Source organism: Thermobia domestica, chromosome 11 (genome assembly GCF_964235325.1).
Source record: "Thermobia domestica chromosome 11, izTheDome1.hap1.1, whole genome shotgun sequence".
NCBI classification, from domain to species: domain Eukaryota; kingdom Metazoa; phylum Arthropoda; class Insecta; order Zygentoma; family Lepismatidae; genus Thermobia; species Thermobia domestica.
In genome coordinates this window covers 206,878,834-206,898,289 of record NC_137464.1, presented here as the reverse complement: position 1 = coordinate 206,898,289, position 19,456 = coordinate 206,878,834, and positions in this window count along the sequence as shown.

The window sequence follows — 19,456 nt, the reverse complement described above, 5'->3', positions numbered from 1 at the left end:
AGTCAATTTCTTTGTTCTGGTATCTATTGCTCACACTATTGCCTAGTTGGAAACATTAGTCAAATATTTAATGGATTAAAATTTAACATCAAGCCTTTAAATAAAAATGCCAGAAAAAATAACGTCAAAATTTATTAATTAAAATGAAAAATGACTATTTGCACTACTATGCAATGGTAATTGTCTTGAGTTGTGAAAGTTGATGTCAAATTTAAAGGCTAAAGATAAGAGCATAGGAAAATTAGTTTACTATTACGAAAAGTTCGGATTTTTATACAAACGTAATAATTAATAGAAAGTAAAATTCAAATATAATACAAAGAAATATTTGAGTTGAGTTGAATTTGAGTTTAACGTCCCGTTCAGCAGCGAGGCTATATGAGACGTGGACCTACTGACTAACGTGGAATCCGAACCACATGAGCTCCCGCCGGGAATCGAACCCGGGTCTCCCAGGCCCTAGGCGCGTACGCTAACCGCTTAGCCACGGAGGAGCTCAAAGAAATATTTATTGTATATGGTTTTTGATTATTTAATCGTTACCAATTTATTTTAGCGATTATCAATTAGAAATTATTTCCTGAAACATTTAATTGATTTAATTAAAAATTAACAAATTTTTAACTGATTAATTCAACTGTTAATTTTTAATGGGTTAATTACGAGTCTGAATTACTGAAACTACATGAAGTTAAAGAGATTAGTACGGTTTAGTCTGTTACACATTTTAATTTGTGTGTGTGTGTTGGGAATTATTGATACAGTTCTATTGTGCAGTCAGAAGCAATCTTAAGTATAGGTTGGAGGTATTAGAAATGATAGCTTCAACCAGTGATGCCAACCTGAAACGCTATAAAATCCCATTCCAAGAGGCAAAAAAACCACATTTTGCATCTGAATTTCCCGCGTTGTATTATTATTATTATTATTATTATTATTATTATTATTATTATTATTATTATTATTATTATTATTATTATTATTATTATTATATAGAAATGAAACTTAAGTCTGATATTTGTTACTTTTTTTCAATTTCATGGTGAATTATAATAAATCCCGAGCTTCTACGTACATAGAATAATTCCTGAATAACTATTTTCTTTAATCGAGAACAAATATGCGTATTTTGTTATGTTATCAGAAATACAGTGAATACCTGACACCTTTATACTGAGCCGAATTGTTGGGCAGAAAGTGTTTACAAATGTGATACTGGCGGTTACCAAGTAAACGAGAGTTAACCTGTGCAAATAAAGATTAGAGATGATATAGATTTATGACAGTTTGGTTGAAGATGGATTATGTTTTAAGATTATAAAGATATAAAGAAGTATTTGTTAAGAGAATGATTTGAAATATAAATGTGAGTTCAAGGAAGATTAGGTGTTATTGAATTAGAAGAATGATACGGCGAGGATTAAGAATAAAAGGATATATAAGATATTGAGCTTTTTTGAAATTGTAGAAGGCTGTCTTGGTAGTAGTAACATATTTTGTGATATTACGATTATTTAAGAAACTAACATTGGCGCAGTCGGTAACAGGCTTTGAGAGCGTAGGATTAACCAAAGATCTAAGTGACATTATGGCAGCGATTCCAAACTTCCCAACTTTTAATGCTGAAACTGATAAGTTACAGACTTATTTGGATAGATTTGAGCATTTGTGTATTGCGTCCCAGATTCCTGAAGAAAGAAAAGTTTCAACCTTATTTACTGTAATGGGAGCTGAAGCCTATGATCAGTTGTGTAATATATGTTGGCCCATTTCTCCTTCCGCAAAATCATATTCTGAAATTAAGGAAGAGATGAAAAAGTATTATGCCACCAAAGTAAATATAATTTCTGAACGTTATCAGTTTCGCACACTGAAGCAGAAGGCTTATCAAACACTTACTAATCTTGTGTTGGACTTGAAAAGGCAATCATCTTACTGCGATTTCAACTGCTGTCTTGACGTTAATTTGCGAGACCAATTTGTTTTTGGAATTGCAGATGAATCAATTCGCCGAAAGCTGTTAAATACTAAAGAATTAACTTTTCAGAAAGCGACTGAAATTGCGTTGAACATGGAAAGCACGGAACATCAATTGAGATTATACAAGCACAATTCTAACAGTAACATACATGTGGTGCAGTCTTCCAGAAATAGGTTCTCCAAACCAAACAAAGGGAAGGAGTCACATTCCAGTTCCAGTTCTTTGTCATCCCAAACATCACCAAATCGGTGTAGTTATTGTAAATTGCATCATAAAAAAGGAGAGTGTCCTGCATGGGGGAAGCAATGTTTAAAGTGTGGACGAATGAACCATTTCGCATTAGCGTGTCGTTATAATACTTATAAGGATCAGAAATATGATCAACAGGCTATGATGAGTGAAGACGGACAGAAACAGGAATTGGTGGATAATCACACTGAACAGGAAGAGTTATTAGATTTGGTAAGAATAGTTCATTTAGATACAATATCTTATGGGGTGGATGAGGATCAATCATCTTCGAATAAGACGTCGGAGGATGGAATGTTTGATTTATTATTCACTGATCAGAGAGATAAGCAAAAAACTAGGTATAGGGAAGAAAAGAAGGTGTTGGCGAATCTAAATGAAGCTACCGATCCAGCTTCAGCAGAAGGTGATCTTGCATCGAATTATATTTCCCAGGAAGAAAAGTTTGAGATTATATCATCCAGGAGTCAATGGGAAGGTAACTTTGAAAACAAATCAACAGGTTCAACTAAGGGAGACAAGCGGGGTTGGACTCATTGGTTTGGTAAACGGAAAAACAGAATGTCAAGGAAGAAGAGCAGTCTTGATAAGGATACCACGTCTCAGGATTCAGCGAAGTTAATGGAATCTATTCGGTATAAATCGGGACGACAAACAGATGAAGTTAGAAGAGGTCTGATAGAGAATCAGAAACACCGAAATACCTCTTTACCGGATCAAGGTCAAGTGAACAATGAACTAATTGTGCGGTTGATAGAGCAGCAAAAGAATATGCAGGCGCAAATTGATTTTCTGATGGCAAAATGGAATGAGAAGCAGAGAAGCCGAAAGTCTGGGAGATGTCATGTAATCGATTCTTATTCTGATTCTTAAATTTGGAATTGTAGAGGGTATGTTTGAGGATTTTCTTTTGTAAAGGGGGGAGAATGTTGGGCAGAAAGTGTTTACAAATGTGATACTGGCGGTTACCAAGTAAATCAGAGTTAACCTGTGCAAATAAAGATTAGAGATGATATAGATTTATGACAGTTTGGTTGAAGATGGATTATGTTTTAAGATTATAAAGATATAAAGAAGTATTTGTTAAGAGAATGATTTGAAATATAAATGTGAGTTCAAGGAAGATTAGGTGTTATTGAATTAGAAGAATGATACGGCGAGGATTAAGAATAAAAGGATATATAAGATATTGAGCTTTTTTGAAATTGTAGAAGGCTGTCTTGGTAGTAGTAACATCTTTTGTGATATTACGATTATTTAAGAAACTAACACGAATGATACTAGAAAAATTTTGTTCTCCACACATTTCATGTGCAGTGACGTAACTAAGGGGAGAAAACGGGGCTTGTGCCCCGGGCGCCGGATTGGGGGCGCAAAATTGGGCAAACATTTATTTTTACTATAAGGTAAGGCATAGGCCAAAATAGGAAGGCTTAGGGGGATTTGACACCCCAAGTAGTAAAACTGGTGGGTCAGTGCCCTTCTCAAACTGTACTTGGGTTTTGGAAAAGAGTGTTAAATTTTACCCTAATATCTAAGCTTAAGAAAATAATAGAGAATGTTAAATACTCTAGTAGTCCATTTCTAAAAAATGTCGATTGTTAATGCTCTTTACCGACGTTCACATGTTCTTTGCGCATATTTGCTAGAGCATTTCTGTTGTCGACTTATAAGTTTAGATCTTCCCATTTTGTGATTGTTTCTATCCATGTTTAGATTAGTTTAAAAGCTGAATCATGTCAAAGAAACCATCGGGTGCGGAATTTTCTAAGCCAAAGGTCTAGAGAAAGAAGCTCGCCAGTCTTCGTCATTGTTATCATCGTGGCTTAAGACGCCTCATCACTGCGAAATTAAAATACCACTAAGTTTACAATAATTATGTGATATCTTCAAATAGATAAAAGATAATCGAAAAGTGGATCAAGACCTCTCTAGATGATGTTATTTTGCATGAGGTACCGTTATCACGAGTCACCTAGTACCTTTTTTTTATATTTAGAAACGCGAAAATAAATGCCTATTTTCTAAATGGCTGGAAATCGAAAGCAGATAAATGAGTCATGATCTTCAAATAGATAAAAGATAATCGAGAAGTGGAACAAGACCTCCCTAGACAATATTATTTTGCGTGAGATACCGTTATCATGACTCATTTATCTTTCGATTTCCAGCCATTTAGAAAATAGGCATTTATTTTCGCGTTTCTAAATAACTGCAAACGGAAAGCTACTAGGTGACTCGTGATAACGGTGCCTCATGCAAAATAACATCATCTAGAGAGGTCTTGATCCACTTTTCGATTATCTTTTATCTATTTGAAGATAACATAATTACTGTAAAATTAGCAGTATTTTAATTTCGCAGTGATAGGGACCCTTAATATCAAGGATAAGAAAGAAGGAAGGTATTACTCAATTTGAGTAATTGTGCAATAATGAAATGAAAGTTAATTCTTATTTTGTTAATTAAAGTACTGCACTATAACAACAAGATGTAACATTTAAGCAGTGGCAGGCAGGCCACGGCCTAACCAAAATTATTAATGATAAAAGTACATCTTTTACAGCAGAAGCCTATAACATAAAATTTGGCTATAAGCAATATAACTAGAGTGATTTTCGTACATAATTTATGTAACAATAGGTACATAGACTGGCCTCTGTTAGCGTGTGGTTAATGTGCTCGCTTTCCATGCAAGACGGTCCCAAAATCGAATCTCAGTAACGGTTGGTTTTCTGGATAAGGTTTTTTCCCCACTGCTTTCCCATATCCTTATTAGACAAATGTCAGGCAACACTAAGTTCACTGAACCCTGGGCTCATTTAAACATCATTTTATCCAATTCATTCATTCATTTGACTGTAAAGCAGAGTACTTAAAAGGGGCACTAAATTTAAAAGAAAAATGGAGTAATGATTTGTAAAGCCCTGAGTTCCTGAAGTGAATCACAGTAATTACATTGTATTTTCATTACTGTAGAAGTCATCATTAATAATCATAGTAATATTGCAAGACATAGAAATGCAGTTTATAGTGGCCAGGTATGCCAACAACAGCGGATAGTTTGATGGTTAATTTTCGAAACAGAACTCTCAACGGTATTAGCTTTTCTAATTTTGTATAGTGCTTTATCTTGTACTAAAAATTAAATTATGGAAAATCAATGCTCGCTAGTGTTCGTTTTATTATGTTGTTCAATTCACCATGGCGTACTAATCTTCCTCCACTTTTAGTACAACTTAGTGCGTGTAACCCTTTTTCATCCATTCTGCTTTGGCATGTACAAGTAAATGTATGGTAGATATTTACCCCGAGACGCAAAGCTACACATATTTGAAAAACTTTGTTATCTAAAAAGGTACCAATTATTTTAGATGGCGTGGCTTGCAACCAAGCACCGGTCTCTTTTTTCTGTAAAGCTTTCATACGCACAGTGTCAATTATACTTTCAGGAATTACTTCATTATCTATTACTTCCTGTAATAATATTGCATCCCAACTTTTTTTGTAATTCTTTTGTCTCAGGAATTTTACTGTTGTAGATCCCCTTCCAAATTTCCAAAGCCTCATTAATGTGATGTATATCCACGTTGACAACTGAACTATTTAAAATATTGGAGACGAGTGTACACCCCCCATGGCAAGAGGAAAGGAAGGCTGATAGGCTCAAGTCCGATGCTTTTCGTATGGTTAGACCTCCTAGGCGGACTGAAGGCTTGCTTGTGTCCATTGGGTTTCGTTTAGGGAATAGTTGATAATTAGCTATAATGCCTTTTTCAAGTAATTATCTATCTGTAAAACTTTAGATGGTCTTTTCCATGTTGGAACAGTTCTTAAAAGATACCGTACGTTAGCTTTGGAATGCTGAAGCAATTTTTTAGAAGAAAATAAGCTATGTGATTTGGTAAACTTTTTAGTCTCTCAGTTATTACTTCGAAACTATTCATATGTTTCTCGAAATGGAGATCATATCCTTCTTCGTGGAGCGGAGACCCTAATAACGATAATTTATCTGGTTGTAAAATACGTATGCCTGGCAACAGCTCTTTAAATTGGATTTCTACGTCTGTCTATTTTACCTGATGTGTAATAGAGTTCGCATTCACCTCTAGCCCAATTTTCTTAGATCCTGTAATTAAATGCTTCATGTAATCTATAACTATAGCCTATTCTGCGATCCTCCTAGGGTTCCATCATCCAGATAAAAGGCGTTCAATTCAGAACAAAGCGCTTGGACTATCGGATGAATAGCCAAACTAAACAACATTGGACCTGCAGGATCTCCCTGTTGGCATCCTACGGTGTACTTGCAATGAGATAGTTCTTTCTCCATAAAATAATATTGACGGACAAGCATAGCTTTGCAAAAAAAAAAAAAAAAAAAAAAAAAAAAAAATACAAATGTGGCATAAAAGATTTCACTTCTTTAAGCATTGAATCTCTTTCCACCGAATTAAAGGTATTTTTGTAATAAATTTTTACAAATACTTTGTTTGCGTTCTCATTTCTCTTTAAGTATGTCCGTATAGCGTGTATAATAGCTTCATTACCTTTTTCAGTTGCAAACCCCAGTTGGTGTGGTTGTAAGTATTGAGAGCATTGGTTGTAAATGAGCGAAACAACTATCTTGGATGCTAGTCGTTGAAAAACACATCCAACTGTTATAGGTCTGATTCCGCCATCCCTTTTTCGTAATGCACACAAATTGGCTCCAAAAAGGTATTTCCACGCGTCTTGATTTACGTTTCCATTTAAAATGGTGTTAAGCAATTTCGTGATTTCGCCTAGTAAAACAGACGCTGATGCTCCTGTAGATTTAGAAATTTAAGTCATTCAGGTGTTGAGAGGATAAGTCATCGATCCAGAAGCGGAGCCACTCTTAACATTATGGATTGCTCTTGATACCATGTCTTCATTTACAAGGAGAGAAGGTGTCAAGCACTCTGGTTGCTCCGGCATTTCTAAAACTCTGGAAGGAGACGGATGTTTGTTTTCTAGACTAGCAAAAGTTTCCGCACTCAAAGGAGCCAGAGAATCGTCGGACATCAGTAATTTTAAGGCACCTCTTGTATCAAAATCAGCGATTTTGGTTGTAATCAGTTTAGATAAGTCGGGTTTGATCATCTTACTTGAAGTTGCATGACATTCTACTACAGAAGGCTCTCTTAGATTTTGTTTAATTATGTTAGTGACTGAGGATGTTGTTCGGTTTCTGGTTATTCGTAGATTATAAAAAGCAAATCTGAACAGTTTCTTCCAAGAAGTTAAATCATTTTTGTTGGCGCAATCATTGATGATAGAAGAAAGTTTGCCTGCTACAGCACCTCGTATGCCTCTTGGAATCCTTTTTGTTACCCATATATTTGATTTTAATTTAGCCAACTCGTGCGTTAAGTCTTCCGTAGTTGCGTGTTATTCCTGCGTAGCGTGTTTTCTAGTCTTGCGTGTGTTATATCCTTTCTTTGTCGGGAATTTTTTATCGTATTGAGAACATAAATTTCATTTTCGAATAAGATGAATAAATCTTGTGAACAGTTTGCATTTATAGATTTATTTTCCATTCTTTTCTCATTATTTAGGATTTGTAAAAAAATGATATTTTTGATTGTTGAATTCAAATTTTAACGACTAATAACTGACATAAAAATTTTCTGCTGAAATGCATACAATACGAAATGGATCAAAATTACACGTTGCTTCCTGGATCTCCTGCAAACAAAAACATATGACAAAGCACCACACGATGAAATCAAAGCACCACACCACAACGATTCAGAGTGATGAAAGGAAGACAACACCACACACACCCATCAGCGCTGGCCAGCGCCCGCAGACCACACCATGCTCCCCAACTTGTTCAGAACATGCAGGAAGCCAAGAACAGACACCTCTCTCACCAACAAATCACAATTAAAACTCAAAATTAGTTAAATTTGCGGAGCTCCTCAAACACGCGCCTACACCGGACAACAATCAGTACAACAACCCCAGTCTTGCTTTGTACTGTGCCTTAAATTTATGACTTGTAATTTACATGAAATAAATACAGACTGTTTTTGATTTATAATTTAGGCGTTCAGGAACCAGCTATCTGGTATAAACTATTATTGAAAAAAGGCCATTGGACATATGTGACAAGGAATAGACTATAGTGTTAGCAATACTGTTAATGTTAAGCATCTGTACATATTACATAAAAAAATAAAAAAAATTGAATTTTCTTTTATTTAGCAGAGTTCACCGGATGCAAAAAATAGTTTAATTCTAAAAAATCTGTTAAAATTTTGAGATAATTTTCAAGCGCCCTCTATTTTTCCTTTAAAATTACTTTTCTGTGACAACATGGAAACTGATTTACAGCACAATTTCACTAATTTACTAATATTGCTAATTTGTTTCGCGAGAGGCAATTAAACATACAAACCAATAGACTTTATTCATTCCATTGCACATTTCCTAAAAAATCAAACTTAGACCGAAACACGACGAGACCAAGAAATATCAAACTAATAATAAGACCAGGCCGGTAGCCAGCCCAAAAAGTAGGGTGGTCCGGTAGAATTTAGGTGGGGGATCCAACTATCTTATAGTTCATCACCGTATTATAGTTCATTTCCAAGCCTACCGTGAAAATTTAGGCGGGGCATTAAAAATTTAGGGGGCCTAGCCCCCTAGACCCCCTGGATACGGGCCTGGGTAAGACCGAAAGGTATAACATTTGTATGATATGTTACTGTCATACTAAAGTTGATGTGTAGCAAATATTTTAGAAAAGAGTACTGGGGCTGTATAGCAATAATGTTAATATTATAATAGGGGTCTATTTGCATTAAATATATCTAATAACGCTGGATTTTGCTTCTGAACAATGGACCTTTGAACCGCCCAAACTATTTTTAGTTTAAGTCCCACATTCCCACTCCGACACTACGGACACGATGATTGTGATAATGATTATGATAATCATGATAGTGATTGTGATAATGATTGGGATTGTGATTATGATTGCTATAATTATGGAATGACGAAAGTATGATAAAACAGAAGAACCTCGAGAAAATCCATTCATACGGTGTTTGTGCGCCACAAACTCCAAGGCGAACGCTGGCAAAGAACCATGGACTCCATCTTGTACTATTATGTTAATTCGATTTATCAGTTTTTATTTCAGGCGTTAAGAAGCCAAACCGATTAACTTTTTTTTTTTTTTAGTTCTACACATTTTGGACTTGGAAAAGATGCATTCTCTTCAGAGACAAAATCGATTTACTCCATAGTTTAACTATTTGCCACTAGAATGTGTAAATATCCTGATCACTCTCATTTAAATGCATTGTATATACCTAAGTTACTAAAATGTCCACTACTGCAAAATCTCGTTTGATGGAGTTAATCGGTATTGCATTTGAACGGTTCATTTGTCTCAAACAAGATCTATAATTTAGTATGAAGAAAAAGAATACGGTTTAAAATTAAGTTGGTTTGAAGTTTAACTTCTCTTTCAGCAGCTATAGTCATAAACTAGCAGTTTAACATGAGCTTCGAACTACATGAGCACTCTCCGGGAATCGAACCCATGTCTACCGTGCTGAAGCTAACCATACAGTCAGTACAAATCCAAATATACAAGTTGCAAGTTGCAAGTACATAAGTTGATTTACATTTATAAATTTCTCTCTCAAATTACATTTCTCCTTCAATCCACTGAAGGAACGTGAACGTGAACTTTGCGACTTGCCTTAGCAGTTCTGTTCGTTATGTGCTTTACATAACTTTGCATTCCTCGTGTAATAGTTACAAATCCAGTATTAATGCAAAAAGCTTTATTAAACTATTCCAAAGTAACTGACTAATCTTATTATTCCGAAGTTCCCAACTTTAAAATACTTCCTGCATGTTTTGCTTGCATTGATTGCAGTGGTTTTTCAAAACAAAATCACAATCTCGCTTCAGGGTTAGCTCTACTTTCTATAAAATTAACTTAAACCCTCCAAAATAATATTAGTAGCATCAATACAATGGTTTGTTTCATGCTTTGGAGCTTACTGGATTATGTAGGTGGAATTTATATAAAGCTTCTTGACACAAAAAGAAAAACATTGTCCTAAAAGCTATTTTACACAAGCAAAAGAAAAATATTCCGATCCAACGTTTTAATGCATTAAAAAGGCAAACACCAATCTAATTGTGTTGATTGTTCATGATAAGAAAGAAAGAGGCAAACATCAGTTAATGTCGCTTTTTGTTCGTTAATGACGGTATTATGACTGCAGTAGCTAATATTCACAATTAGATTATGAAAGAAAGCGAGATAATACAGTATTGTACTTCTAATAAAACACACTATCCAATATGACAGTGTGAAATACCTATACACACCCTATATATATAGGGTGTTTAGAAACAACACCGACAACGACCAGGAGGCGATTCTTGACACCAAGATAAGGAAAAAAAGTATAGACGAACATGGGTGCACAAATGCTTCCTTTCAGAGTTATAGGTTGCCGAAAACATGAAAAATGAACTTTAAAGGTCCATAGCTCCAAAAGTACGGGACTTACAGTAGTCGGATGAAGTCTTCACTTAGGAATTAATATGTATCCTATCCAAATATCCAAGTTTCGGAATCCTGCGGTACTTCCGCAAAATTTTATAGAGATAGTTGGTGAGTACTTCAAATTATATGTCCGCAGCCAAACTCCTTCTATACAAATTGTTGCGTGAGTATGTTAGGACTCTGAAACATGGATTTTTGGATAAGGCACATATTAGTTCCTAAGTGAAGTCTTGACCGGACACGTACCTTATAAGTGATAAACAAGTCATAAAGCTACTTTGACTATGACATAACCTTGTTACTTGGCAGTAACATTAATAAATGATACAGGTGATAATTTGGCCAACCCAATACAGTATAAAATGCCAAATTAGCAAGTTTGCCTCACTTTTGCAAGTAAAGTGGCAAAACGCCAAGAAAGCATAAATGATTTCAAATGCATACAGCAGAGCCTCCTAGACGAGCAATTGTGTGAAACAGGTGGACAGAAATTGCGATCGCTCTGGTAAGATAATATACAGTCTGTGGAACGTCGTTGTTTCCGTCAAGGGTAGTGTTAGTTACTAGTAGAATTAGGTGAGTGAAGATTGTCGTAGCGATCAGAAGCACGTGCATAATATCAAGATGGTACCACAAGGAAAGCCCGTGGCTATTGAGAAAACGGCAGAGACGGTTACCTTCCATAAAGAAGGGCATTCATTGCGAGAAATTTCCAAAACGGTTAAGGATAATTAAATCTACCGTTAATGACGCCATAAGATAATACGCCATTTTCGTGACTAATGAAGATCGTGATCGTCCAGGGCAGCCTGGAGTGACAACAGTGGCTAAAGATATGCGAATACAGTTACTTAGTAAGCGTAACAGGAGGTTAACAACACAGGAAATACCAGCAGAGATAAACAGAATGTGTTCCAACAAAGTGTTTGTTAATACCATGAAACAGCGACTACAGGAATCAAATTTACATGGGCGTGTAGTGTGGTAATAAAGGAAAAAGCCTACACTGGGCATACGCAAACAAAAACTGGACGGTCAGAGAGTAGAAACGAGTGTTTTGGACTGACTAGTCAAAGTTTGGAGTGTTTGAAGAAGACGACGACGATTTGTGCGCAGATCTCCAGTTAAGAAAATGCTAACGGGGCTGGTCCCGTATGGTTGTGTGCAGTGTGTACGCCACAACCATAGCGAATTCCTGCTTGGGCCCCAGGGTGTACTAAAAGAAGAGAAATTAGTGAAACCAAAGCAAAAGAAGAAAACGAGTACTTGGCACCCTGAAGACTGACCCGCCTCCACGCGGCAAGCCCCGGGCAACGTTAAGTTTGGTTCTACCAACTTGGCGGCTAAGTGGTCAGTATAATTCGCTATACGGTGGAAAGTAGATAGACAGGACAGCGACAACAGGGACAAATCAAAAGAGGCAGAGGGGCAACCCTCTTGCCTAGCAATGTCGGTTAAACGATCACCTCCTCCACAAAGGAGGGTGATAACACACGAGAGGTATATGGAGAGAGAGACCAGAGAACCAGTTGTAAGACTGGAACAAATGGCTCCAACAGGATCAAACAGAAGAGACACAGAAGAGGAAGAAAATGACTTAAAATTTGTAGATGAAATACTGGAGGTGGGCCTCAAAATAACCGAGGCAAAAATAGCCAAGCTGAAGGAAAGAATAAACCAATGGCTAGTAATCGAGCAGGCAAAACTAAAAGGACAGGTAGAACTCCTTCAAAAGGAAAACAAGGAATTGCGAAAATCAGCAAACGAGAAGAGTACACCAACCTTCGCAGATGTGCTTAAAACAACAAGCGATGAAAGACAACGGCAGATCGAACTAAACAAAGATAAGCAAAGACATACTATCTTCATAAAAGGCAAACAAAATGAAAGCATCAAAGAGGTCGAGAGACATTTCACTAGTAACGTAAATCCGACAAAAGATAAGATCAAGATAAGATCTATGAGATCAACAAATAATACACTAATTGTGGAAACAGAAAGTGAAGAGGACATCGCTAAAATCACGACTAATGACAATGTTCGTAAAACCCTAGTATGCGAAAGACAAAAGAAAAAGAGACCATTAGTAATTCTATACAACGTTCCTTCGGAAATTAAAGAGGAAGAACTTGTGGAGATCATATATCAGCAAAACTATGAGGATGATATGGACTTTGCAAAATTTAAGGATGCCTTCAAACCTAGATTTAGAACAGGACCAAGAAACAAAGTTGTGTGTCACCAGGTGATAGAGGTATCGCCAGACATGAGAAAGAAACTTCTACGTGACCAGAGAATATACCTAGAATTTGAAGCCATAGCCGTAAAAGATTATCTGTCGGTGCCGCTGTGCATGAAGTGCATCGACTATGGACACATCGCGAAATACTGCAAAAATGAAGCAGTGTGTTCCCACTGCGGAAACAAATCACATGAAAAGAAGGATTGCAGTAAAAAAGAACAAAAAGCAACGTGCATTCCGTGTACACTGAGGAAGAAAACATGCAAGGCAGATAAAATGAAGGACTGCCTCACATACAAACTCGTCCTCCAACGAACAATCGCAAAAATAGATTATGGCGACTAGCTATATAAAAGCGAGTCTAGAAGAGCAAGAAGAAAACATAAATAGAAATAAAAGAAGCCTTGGCAAAGAACTTAGAGACCTTCATCGACTGATAGCATACAAATCCATTATGCGAAACAGAAGAAACATAGGGACCCAAACAGAATCGGACAATAATTATATGGACGCAACTACGCAGGAGAGAAACCTAAACGAAATACACACAGGTGAAAAGACCATAGAAACCATACAGGTGAAGAACCACAGTGACAGTGAACATGCCGAGCAAGAAGTGGCATCTTATACAGGTGAAACCACGTATGGACATATCCACCCAGACAAAATTCATAAACAACTAGAAGACGCCTTGAGACTGTCTAGACTAGAAGATCAAAAGACACTTGCGATGGCCCTGAGACTACTTGTAAGAAGCCTCCATGAAAAAGGGAAAACTATCAACTTCCAGCAGATAGAGGCAATCGATAGGATCTCCTTAAAAGCCGAAAACATCCCCACGGATCCACTAAAGTTAATGTCTTACGTTGTAAAAATCTTTGACAGAAGAAATGAAATATTCGATCTGAATGAGATATACGGACAGTTCGTAAGAACGCATGGAAGGACTGTTTACGACCCAACACAAAAATGGCCTGCATGCTATGCAACAACAAAACAACCGTAGCATCGGCATTAGAGTCGCACAGATAAATGCAAGCAGATCAAAAACAGTCCTCCATGAAATAAGGAAATTAGTGGAAGAACAAGAACTAGACATAGTATGCCTACAAGAACCTTATACTTTTGGAGGAAAGGTACCCTATATGCCTATCAATACACAAACAATATGCGATGGAGACCTACCCATGGCAGCAATTTTGAACTTCAATAATAAGGTAAAAATTGTTAAAATACAGCAATTCTGTGATGAGTGGACAAACTGCATTGAGGTCAAAACTGATATAGGTGATTTCGTAATAGTTAACTCATACTTCCAGTTTAGTTACAACATTGAGCCATACTTATATAAGCTACGTGAAATAACTTACACCTTCCCAAACACGAAAATAATCTACTTGTTAGATGCAAATGCCAAATCAGTACAATGGCATCACATAGAAACGGATGAGAGAGGAGAACAACTTGAGGATCTAATAGCGGAACTAAACTTGATAATTGTTAACCAACCAGGGAACCCACCTACATTCCACAACAGGGCTGGAGCTTCTGGAAATATAGACGTCACACTTGCAACAAGAATCGCGATAGGTCATATAAAAGAGTGGGAAGTACTAGACAACGCCACTGCAAGCGATCACAATTTAATAGTTATGAACATCGATAAGAACGGAAATCCAGAAGAGGAAGAGGATGAGGAAGGGGAAGAAAAGAAACTGGTATACAATGTCAACAATATAAACTGGAAGAAAGTAAAGGAACATTACCTGCGCGTAAGAGAACAAACGTGGAAAGAAATAGACGAAGGAGCGGAACACCTAATCAGGAACATACAGGAAGCAATCAGGTCAGTAACATCACAGAGAACAAGAAAAAGAAGAAACATAAGGACACCCTATTGGAGTCAAGAAGTCGAAGAACTTAAACAAAGATACAAAAAATTAAGAAAGGCATATCAAAGGACTATTCCTGATAACTTGAGGCAAGTAAGGCTCGAAAATTACAGGAATGCAAAAAAGGAATTTGAAATCAAGCTTCAGGATGCTAAAACCAAAAGTTGGGAGAAATTCGTCAAAGAAGAACTTGAACTGGATCCATGGGGAATGCCCTATAAAATAATATCAAATAAGATTAAGATACCCGCAGTCCTAACAACATTGGAAAAAAGCGACGGCACAAAAACAAAGAACTGGGAAGAATCAATGTCGTTGCTGATGGACACTCTACTGCCAGATGATAACAGAGAAGAAGAAAACGAGGTGCAGAGAGAAATAAGGGAAGAAGATGAAGAGGAGTACCATCTGGAGGCAGAGAATGTTGCAGAAGTAACGACAGAGGAAGTAAAAGCGGCTATAGACACACTTAGGAGAAAGAAGGCACCAGGACCGGACGGAATAAAACCAGAGGTGTTGCAAGAGTTAAAAGAAGAAATAGCCGTAGAGATAACAGGACTATTAAACGAGTGTCTTAGACAAGGAAGATTTCCAAATGCATGGAAGGAAGCCGAGGTCATAATAATCAAAAAAGGCGAAGATAAGGATCCTACAAAACCCAAGTCTTACAGACCAATATGTCTGATAAACTGTATGGGAAAACTATTCGAAAAAATACTAATAAATAGGCTAACTAGTCACCGACAGCAAGTAGGAATAAATATGCACCAATACGGCTTCAGGAAAGGTAGATCCACAGAGGACGCAATCAACAAGGTCTTGGAACTAGCAGGAACGGCCGAAGAGAAATACGTAATTGGCATCTTTATAGACATCTCTGGCGCATTCGACAATATGTGGTGGCCAGCACTTTTCAAATCCTTAAGAAATCTAAAATGCCCCGAATATCTGTATAGGATATTCAGAGACTATTGCAAGAACAGAAAAGTACAATTCACATGCCCCAACTCAGTCAAATGGAAATATACTACAAAAGGATGCCCACAGGGTTCGGTATGTGGACCGGTCTTTTGGGATATAGTGATGGAGAGCTGCCTAAACAAACTACAGGAAAGCCAGGAAATAAAAGGAGTAGTAGCATATGCAGACGACTTAACGGTTTTGTTAGCAGGTAATTCGAGGAACGAACTAGAAAGAAAAGCTGTCATGGCAGTGGAAATAATCGAGCAGTGGTGTCAACAAAACAAGCTAAATCTATCATCAGAAAAAACAACATACATGTTAATGAAAGGCCAACTACAAAGAGACCCGCAAATAAGAGTGGGAGGAAGAACAATCAAGAGATCAAAGGTAACTAAATACCTAGGACTGATGATAGATGATAGGCTTAACTTCCAGCAACACGTTAAGTACGTCAAAGAAAAGGCAACAAAAATCATGAACAAGATAATTACAATAGGACAGAGACGTTTCAATCTGCCATTAAAAACGATACAGACATACCATAATGCAATCCTAGTTGCAGTCACCGCGTATGCCTCAAGTGCATGGGCTCATCGGCTAAATAATAGCAGAAATGCAGATATAATAGACAGAATACAGAGAAATATCCTAATAAGATTCACTGGTGCTTACAATACAACATCAAGAGATGGTCTACTGGTTGCTTTAGGGATACCCCCTCTGCATCTGGTGATACAACAGCGTGCAGCAATGTACTGGCTGAAAAAGAGGGAAGGGCGAAGAGTAGAAGAAATACTTAAGGAACCGGCTGAAAGCAAAGAACAAGTAAGCGAGTCAATATTAGGAAAATGGCAAAGTCTTTGGGATAACTCAATGAAAGGGAGAAGAGTGCACTCATTCTTCCCCAATGTCAGAGAAAGACTAACATTAACGCACATCTGCCCAACAAGAGGGATTCTACATTATATAACAGGTCACGGACCTTACAATCAAAAATTATATGAACTGGGATTAACAGAACATTCAGCTTGCGACTGTAACAGAATAACGGAAGCAACACCAAAGCACGTGATTTTTGAATGTGCAAATACCCGACAAATAGGAGCGGAGGAAAGGGAATTACTCATCGCAGCAAACAAGACTGAGAGTGAAATCCTACGTGATCAGGTGTTATATTCCCTTTGCGAAAAATTAACAAACTGTGTCTCCAAACACTTTCAGGAGGAGTACATACGAAGAAGGAGAAGAAGAGAGAATATTGAAGATTAGAAAAAGGAGCCAAAATCTCAACCGATAGGACGGTAAAATTCAACTGATAGGACAGTTATTATTGTAGTGCATTGTAGTGAGTAGTGTCAAAAAAGTAGTGTAGTGCACGTTGTAATGCTGTAGTGTAGTGTAGTGTAAGAAATGTAGTGTGGAGATGATTTCTTCAGGGAGAAACAGATCCTGGAAGGCTGGCAGCAGATAAGAAAAACAACCACAAAAGAAGAAAGAAGAAGATGCCCAACCAACTGGAAGTAGGAAGTAAATGAAAAGAAGAAAATGGAATGGATGGAATTGGCAACCGATTCCTGCATAAGAGGACATCATGAGAAGTAACTCCAGGTAACCGGAGGCGGAGAAGAGGCATCAATCAAGGAAAACAACTGAGCGAGCAACAGGGTCTTCTGCCACCGACCGGAAAATAAAAAGATAGTATATGGGACTAACAATATATTGTAACAGTAAATAAATTGTAATCTTGTAACCAAGTATGTATGTACAAGAATTAATTGTAGTAAAATGTAGTTGCACGATGTAGTTTGCACAATGTAAATGTCGCACAATGTAGTTGCACAATTGTAGTCAATTTTTGTAACTAATAAGTACACAAAATAATAACAATCAAAAATATAAGGAAATAAAGAAAAACAACATAGCAAAATAGGTCTGGTCAAAATAATAATATACCAGACATGAAATTGGTGCCCCCAAAACTCCAACCTATGAGAGATGAGATAAGACAATTCAAAAGAGAGAGATTAAGAGAAATGTAAAAGGGGGAAAAGTTGCGACTGCTAGTAAGACGCCAAACGGCGCAACAGCAGGGGTGAGTGGAGGGCTTAAAATAAAAAAAAAAAAGTTCACTATAACGATCCCAAACACATGTCTGCACTTTGCAGAACCTACCTTTAAGCCCAATCTGTAGCAGGTATCCTACAGCTAATGACAGTCACCACAATCACCCGATCTCAACCCTATGGAGAAGCTGTGGGATGAACTTGAAAGGCGAGTGCGAATTCGATGCCCAACATCGCAGCATGACTTGTGGAATATTCACCTAGACAAGTCGAACGCTATTCAACCAGAGATATTGGAAAAATTAATGAAGCGGATGCCAAGAATAGTGAAAGCAGTTAATCTGCAAAAGACGGTTTCTTTGACAAAACGAAAGTTTGAGTAATTTTGTCAGAGAACATTCTTTTCTGGTGATTTACTTTTGTTTCATCGCTATAGCAATCAATACAGGTATATGAACAGCTATATTTGTATTTTGTCTTGCAGTAGCTACGTTAAGCCTCTATTTTGTATGTTTGTATCATTGTCCGAACTTCCATGAGCGGTAGTATATGCATATATACTGTAATGTGGTAAACTCATCACTTTTAGTTTAAACTCAGAATTTTAGAAATGAATCGGGTGCTCGAGGTTATTTTCCGTTGCTTCCGATATCCATTAAAATAACACCTAAAATTGAGATATGAGTGCTTTTGGTCTCATTAAAACTGGTTAAGAAAAAAGTTAATTGTCTATTTTTACCATTTATCTCCAAATAACAATAAGTATATTTAACGGGCGCAGAGTGGCACAGTGGCAAAGCGCTCACATCCGGTGCCAGAGATGTCTGGTTCGATCCCAGGTAGTTGTAAGATTGTGGTGGAGATTGTCAAATCTGTGAGTTATTTTGGGGTTCGCATATTTTCTCTCATGGTGCCACCCTATTAATTTTTTTTGTAACATTCACTTTCATTTACAACACGTCTCCTTTATTCTAAAACACAGGAGCGTAGAAAGTGAAACTAAAGTTTTCGTTTCATTAGAAACATATTTAATGGCAGAAGCGTGGTAAATTAGAAAAAAAATTAATGTACTCGTTTGAAATAGAAGTCACTCATTCGGGAGTAAGTCCGCAGATATGTGTTAGCCTCGCTGCTGAACGCAACGTTAAACTCAAAATCAACTCATTATATAAAACTGTCACTATATATATATAGGTATAAACCCGAAAAGACTGGTATTGCGTCACGAAGAATAATTTTTTATTCTTTCTGAACTTCAAGTGTTTTATAATTTCAGGTGCAGACTGAGTTCTCGGATACCTAAATCACTGAATTCTGTTTTTTTAAATGTAATATAAATTTGAAAAAAATATGGAAATGGCTGATGAAGATGAAAGATTGCGCATAATTCTCTCTCTCTCTCTTAGCCAAGAATCACCTACAGTTGAAACCAAATAAATTCCTAGAAAAGTCGTGATACTAAAAGCAATCAAATAAATATAGCTTGCCACTTTCGATTCCAAATGT